Genomic DNA, 6,543 nt, shown 5'->3' on the forward strand with positions numbered 1-6,543 from the left:
GGAAAAGGCAGATCTCTGGAGGCTTTGTGTCTTTGCGTGATCTAAGTATGGGTCCAGGGCTGGGAAAAGCAGATCCTGGTGCACATCTTAGTCCTTTCCAAAGGCACCCACCCCCAGCAGAGGGAGCCACAAGCTGTGCATTGCTGATAGTTCCAAACAGGATACTCAGGACCAATCAGAAACAGTGTCTGATGCTGGCCTGCACTAGAGATTGGAAGGTGTAGCAGATCTACCTAATACATAGACACAAATACAAGCAGGCAGCCCAAATGGGGAGAGAAAAACAAAACAACAGAAAGAACAAGAGAATTCCCCAGAAGAAGAACTAAATTAAATAGAGATAAGAAATTTATCAGACATAGAGTACAACGTAATGATGGCAAAGATGCTCAACTGCATGAGAAAAGATACAGTAACTATGAAGAATGACGTAGCACTAATAAAGAATACAGTCAGTGGTGGAACTTTGCATTACAGGCGGTTTTTGCCTGGGGGTGGGGGGGAGGGGGGAGGAAGTTGCTCCACCCTGTTGGAAGACCTCTTTCCCCACCCTGTGGGTAAACTGAGGCTAACCAAGGCTGATAACAATCAGGCTGCAGGAAAAGGCAGATCTCTGGAGGCTTTGTGTCTTTGCCTGATCTAAGTATGGGACCAGGGCTAGGAAAAGCAGATCCTGGTGCACATCTTAGTCCTTTCCAAAGGCACCCACCCCCAGCAGAGGGAGCCACAAGCTGTGCATTGCTGATAGTTCCAAACAGGATACTCAGGGCCAATTAATAAATAAAATAATGTTTGTTTTTTCCAAACAGACAACCAAAATGAGAAAACAAAGAAACAACCCCTAAATGAAAGAACTAGCGAATTCTCCAAAAGAAGAGATAAATGAAGCAGAGATAAGAAATTTATCTGAAACAGAGTTCAGAGTAATGATGGTAAAAAATGCTCTTTTTTTCAAGTATGAAAAAAGATATAGTAGCTATGGAAAAAGAACAGTCTGAGATAAAAAATGACATAACACTAATAAAGAACACATTGGAAGGAATACAAAGCAGATTAGGGGAAGCCAAGGATCAAATCAGTGAATTAGAAGACAGACTTGAAAATATCACTCAGAGAACCAAAAAGAAAAAAACAACTAAACAGGAGAACAGCTTAAGGGAGCTGTGAGACAACACGAAACATAACAACATTCGCATAATAGATGTGTCAGAAGGAGAAGAAAGTGAGCAAGGGATAGAGAATGTGTTTGAAGAAATACTGGCAGAAAACTACCCTAACCTGGTGAAGGGAAAAGTCACACAAGTTCAGGAAGCACAGAAGAACCCAAGCAAGAAGAACCCAAACGGACTCACACTCAGACACATAATTAAAATGCCAAAAATTAAAGACAAAAAAAGAATCTTAAAGGCAGCAAGAGAAAAGCAATTTGTTACCTACAAACCAGCTCCTAGAAGGCTGTCAGTAGATTTCTCATCAGAAACTCTACAGTCCAGAAGAGAATGGCATGAAGTATTCAAGGTAATGAAAAGGAAGGATCTGAAACCAATATTACTGTGTCCAGCAAGGCTATCATTCAAAATAGATCATGAAATAAAGAGCTTCCCAGACAAATAAAGGTTAAAGGAGTTTATCATCACCAAACCAGTACTGCAAGAAATGCTAAAGGGACTGCTGTAATGAGAAGGAACACACACACACACTTCTCCAAAGCAGACATACAGATGGCCAAGAGACATATAATAAAATGCTCAAAGTCACTGATCATCAGAGGGATACAATTAAAATGACAAGGAAGTATCACCTCACACCTGTCAGAATGGCTACCATCAACAAATGACAAGTGCTGGCAAGGATGTGGAGAAAAGGGAACCCTAGTACACTGCTGGTGGGAATGCAGACTGGTGCAGCCATTATGGAAGAGTATGGAGTTTCCTAAAGAAATTAAATGTGGAACTGCCATTTGACCCAAAGATTCCACTTCTAGGAATATATCCTAAGAAACATGAAACACCAATCAGAAAGAATGTATGCACCCCTATGTTCATAGCAGCGCTATTTATAATAGCTAAGATCTGGCAACAGCCCAAGTGACCATCAGTAGATGAGACTATACAAAAGCTGAGGTATGTTTATACTGTGGAATACCATGCAGCAGTAAAAAAAAGGACCTCTTACCCTTTGAGACAGCATGAAGGGGCCTGGAGAGTATGCTAAGTGAAATAAGCCAGTCAGAGAAAGACAAGTATCACATGATCTCACTCATATGTGGAAACTAATGAACAAAATAAACTGATGAACAAAATAGATCCAGAGACATTCCAACAGACTGTGGAATCTCAGGGTGAAGGTAGAGGTGGGTGGGTGGGTGTGTGGGAAGAGATCAACCAAGGAACTTGTATTCATCTATGCATAACCCATGGATACAGACAATAGGGTTATGAGGGCCTGGGATGGGGGCAGGTTAGTAGGGATTAATGGGGGAAAAGGGGGACATATGTAATACTTTCAACAATAAAGATTTAATTAAAAAAAAAAGAATTCAAGCCCAGGCCTGACTGAATCCACAGTCGGATTCACATCAGAATGGCAGAGGCTATGGGCTCTAGGCTTTGTGATTCTCCGTGAGGATTTGGGATTCTCCAAGCCTCCATAACTGCATGAGCCAATTCCTTAAAATAAAATCAATCAATCTCTCTCTCTCTCTCATAAAATCAACAATCTCTCTCTCTCTCTCTCTCTCCACACACACACACACACACACACCCTGTTCTCTTTCTCTGGAAAACCCTAACCAGTATGGATCTCGTCCAATTTAGGACAGGATCTCTTTAAAAACCATTACTGATCATCTAACTTTTCTTCTAGGATCCCCTGCAACTTATTTCCTTCCTCCTGGAAAGCTCTGTCCAAGTGCTACAGAGCATCCTGAAGTCAGTTCTCTCTTCTAATTTTAAAAAATGATGGCTGTCCCCCCACCACTTCCATTTTCCTCATTCATTTGCTTTCTAAGCAGGGAGTTTCTGGTAAAAATGGGCACCCTCCTCTTATCGTCCCCTCTACCAAGGTGCACCAACCTTCTTGTTCCTCGGCAAAGCCTTGTATTTGAGGCTAGTGGTGCTTGTAACTGTACCCCCCAAGATGGTAACGTCACCTTGTTTTACTGTCTTCCCATTGAGTGTTTGTCTTCCCCTACCAGAATGTCAAGTTTGTGAAAGTCTGTCAGTCTTTTCATGGCTGTATTCCCAGTGTCTCTAGAACATTGCCTAGCTCAGACCTGATGCACAGTGAACAGCCATTGAGTGAGTGAGTGAGTGAGTGAGTGAGTGAGTGAGTGAATGAACAAATACATCGTATCTACAATGCTCGGCTGGGGAGGCAAGGGTGTGCAGGTGTGTGATATCCTACTGGTGAGAGGAGAGTAAATTGCTCATTTTTGAAGGTGCATTAACTCTTTCAGGCCTCGAGGGTATCGTTTAGTTCACTGGAACAGTAATTTACTAAACAGTACCTCAGGGGCCTGAAAAAGTTAATGCACCTCCAACGTTTCTAATTTACACCAGGGAGCAGTTTATTTACCCAGCAGGGCTTGACCTAATAGGTCTTAACTCCATTTAAGAGAGTCATAAGGACTTTATCACTTTTCCACCTTTACGTTTCCTACCCTTAACATTTGTCTGTTTGTGGAATACTGTTGCCAGTTGTTGGTGTGTGCACACACATGTGTGCGTGTGCGCACACATACACATGCACTTCAAGATCAAGGCTAATACCAAGACTTAAGAAGGACATTGCTGTCTTTCTGGCACTAGTATAAATCTTCCATGTATATTTTAGTTTCTATAATGAAAAAAACAAACCTGTATTTTGCAAGCCATTTAAATAATGTTATTTTTGTGGCTGCTTGGTATATATTATAAATAATTAGTTTACGTTTTGTTTTCAAGACAATAATTAGTTCACCGGATATTAGAGAATGTAAAAAATTCTATGCATTTACCTTATTGAGCTTTATCTATAATATCCAGCCCATTATTTCATTTCTCTTTGTTGTTTCAAAGCTGCTTCCATTCCTAATCTTGAATGCTTTTGTTCTGAGGTTTTCCAGATTTAGCCTAATCTTTCCTCTTTTACTAATTACTGTCAATTTTGTACTGGTGGTGTATGTCAAAAAAATTTCTTCTCCTGAGTTTATATTTTAAAAAGTCATTCTTACCGATAAAGGCTATGGAAAGATCTTTTAAGACATTTCTGTCACCCTGTTATTACAGGACTTGGGAGAATGTTTTTCTTAACTTTGGGGTCCAATCAGGGATGATTATTACCAGCGATAGGTAGCAGAATTTTTGATGAAACAGGTTGTGGGCAGAGATTTCCCCAAAATGAAAAAAACCCATTAATTAAGAGTTTGCTAATTTAGACATGATAATTCATCCTGAACTGGGTTTAAAGGTGCTGTTGGCATGGAATAAGAAGTTTTCTAAGCAAATAATAGTGTAAGTCAGTTTTCAGAGCATGAACTGCTTTTCAGACATCGGCATAATGTGGCAAGGTCTTGACAGGATCATTTAATTTTTTGCATCACAAAATTTTCTTTTGCAACATTGTAAAAATCTTTTCCTTTTTTCTGTCTTTGATATTATGGTAATTGAATTCAATTTATAAATATTATATAGTCTCAGGGATATGATTCTGAACAGTAGTCATAAATCTGCCCAGGCCAATTGATGCTAGTAATTACAATATACATTTATGGACATTTAAAAATATACTTTCTGGCGTAGACTTATGGTTCTTGTAAGGTGGATTGCAGTGAAAAATCAACAGGATTTAAAAAAAATTGAAGTTTGGATTATGGTTCTTTAAGTTTATAGAGATTCTCTAATTATAAACAGGTTATTTATCATAGCAAGCAGTTTATGTATCTGAAATGCACAGATTTTGTTGTAAAATTCTATCATTTAGCCTTTTTTACTAATCCAGATTTAGTTCTGTTAATTAAAGTAGATGCCTGAATTATTACTGTGCTAGAAAAGCATGTGTAGTAAATAGATTTCAAAAGTGTGCTTTCCTGCAGTATTTTTGTGTCTGGTTTAAGAAAAACACATTGACACTGGACATTATAATGGAAATACAGGTAATGCCAGAGAAGGGCTTGGTGAGTGCCGTTGCCACGGACACCTCCCGCCTCTGTCTTAGGACAGGTGACAACAATATTTGAAAGATGGGGGGGTCTAACGTGACTCTGGCATTCTAAAGAGCTACCCCTTCAGTTCCCAGCTCCCCAGTGAAGCTTGTGCTAGGCTGTCAGGGTATAGCAGTGGCTGGTGCCTTAGCTGTCTATTTCATAACTTTGGCGTTGAAGGCTGTACCTAAATTCACATTTTCTTTCTTGAGCCACACAATCTATGACCCGGCTTTCATTTCTTCTGACAGTTGAGCATGAAAAATAATATCCCGAAAATGATCTTGTCTTACAAATAGAAATGTCTGAACTGGCTCATCATTGACAGACAGCCTGAGTTTCTTGCAAGAATATAATTCAGGTCTTGTCATTAAAAAAACAACAACACCCCACTTATTTTGGCTTCCTAAGGATGAAAGACATCTGGAGGGTATAGCATTACTTAGCAGATTTGTGTTAGAAGATGGGGAGAATGCGTTAGGGGGTAATAGCAAACCAGGTATTCTTTGGTTAGACGTGATTGTTTTAGCCAAAATGATTTGTTTGTTTGGATGACCGTTCATTTTGTCTAACCTCCCGTAGATCTTCTTAACTGACTCTTCAGAAGCTTTAAACCCTGATGAAATCGAATGCCGATTCAGGCATAATCAGATTGAAAACTATTCCCCGTAGTCTGCAAGAACACAGAGGAAGTTCACACGGAAAATCCTAAATATTATGGGATACATACCGTGTCCTAAGTGTTTCAGGAGTAGGGAGGCCTTTTTCTGCTTTAATTTATTATCAGATGCTCCATGCTTTGGGGGAATTTGTTATCTATTTATTGGTAATTGTTCACACGATTTCATTACACTGAACAAAAATGTAAATATGTGTGAGAAAGCTGTAGTTAGCCCCAAGTAACAAATAGTAATTGCTATTTTAATCTCATATTTCAATTAGCCTTAATCTTTTGTTTGCATAGCCTTGAAAAGCTATAAAAATCAGTCATTATAGTTTAATTACTAACCATTATCCCGGGTGGCTAACTCCACTTCCTTCTAAACAAGTTCCTTCTTTTATTTTGTTTTGAAACGCCACCCTTGGCATTCTCCAGCAATAGTGTTCCACTGTGTGCAGCCGCTGGGTCAGCGCCACTGCAGAGGATTCAAGTCCCGCTGGTTCCTCCTGGTACCAGGGCTGCTGCTGCTTTCCCCCTCGCTCTGAACTGGCCTGTTTGCGGTTCCACTTCAGGATAGAATCACACTTAAGTTTTACATAATGACAGAAGTTGAATGTTTCCTGCTTGAGTGTTTATTTAGTAAAACATTTTACATTCCTGGATAGATACCAGTCTGTCATTAATGGATTCTTGGCTCTGA

Source organism: Myotis davidii, unplaced genomic scaffold (assembly GCF_000327345.1).
Source record: "Myotis davidii unplaced genomic scaffold, ASM32734v1 scaffold390, whole genome shotgun sequence".
NCBI lineage: Eukaryota > Metazoa > Chordata > Mammalia > Chiroptera > Vespertilionidae > Myotis > Myotis davidii.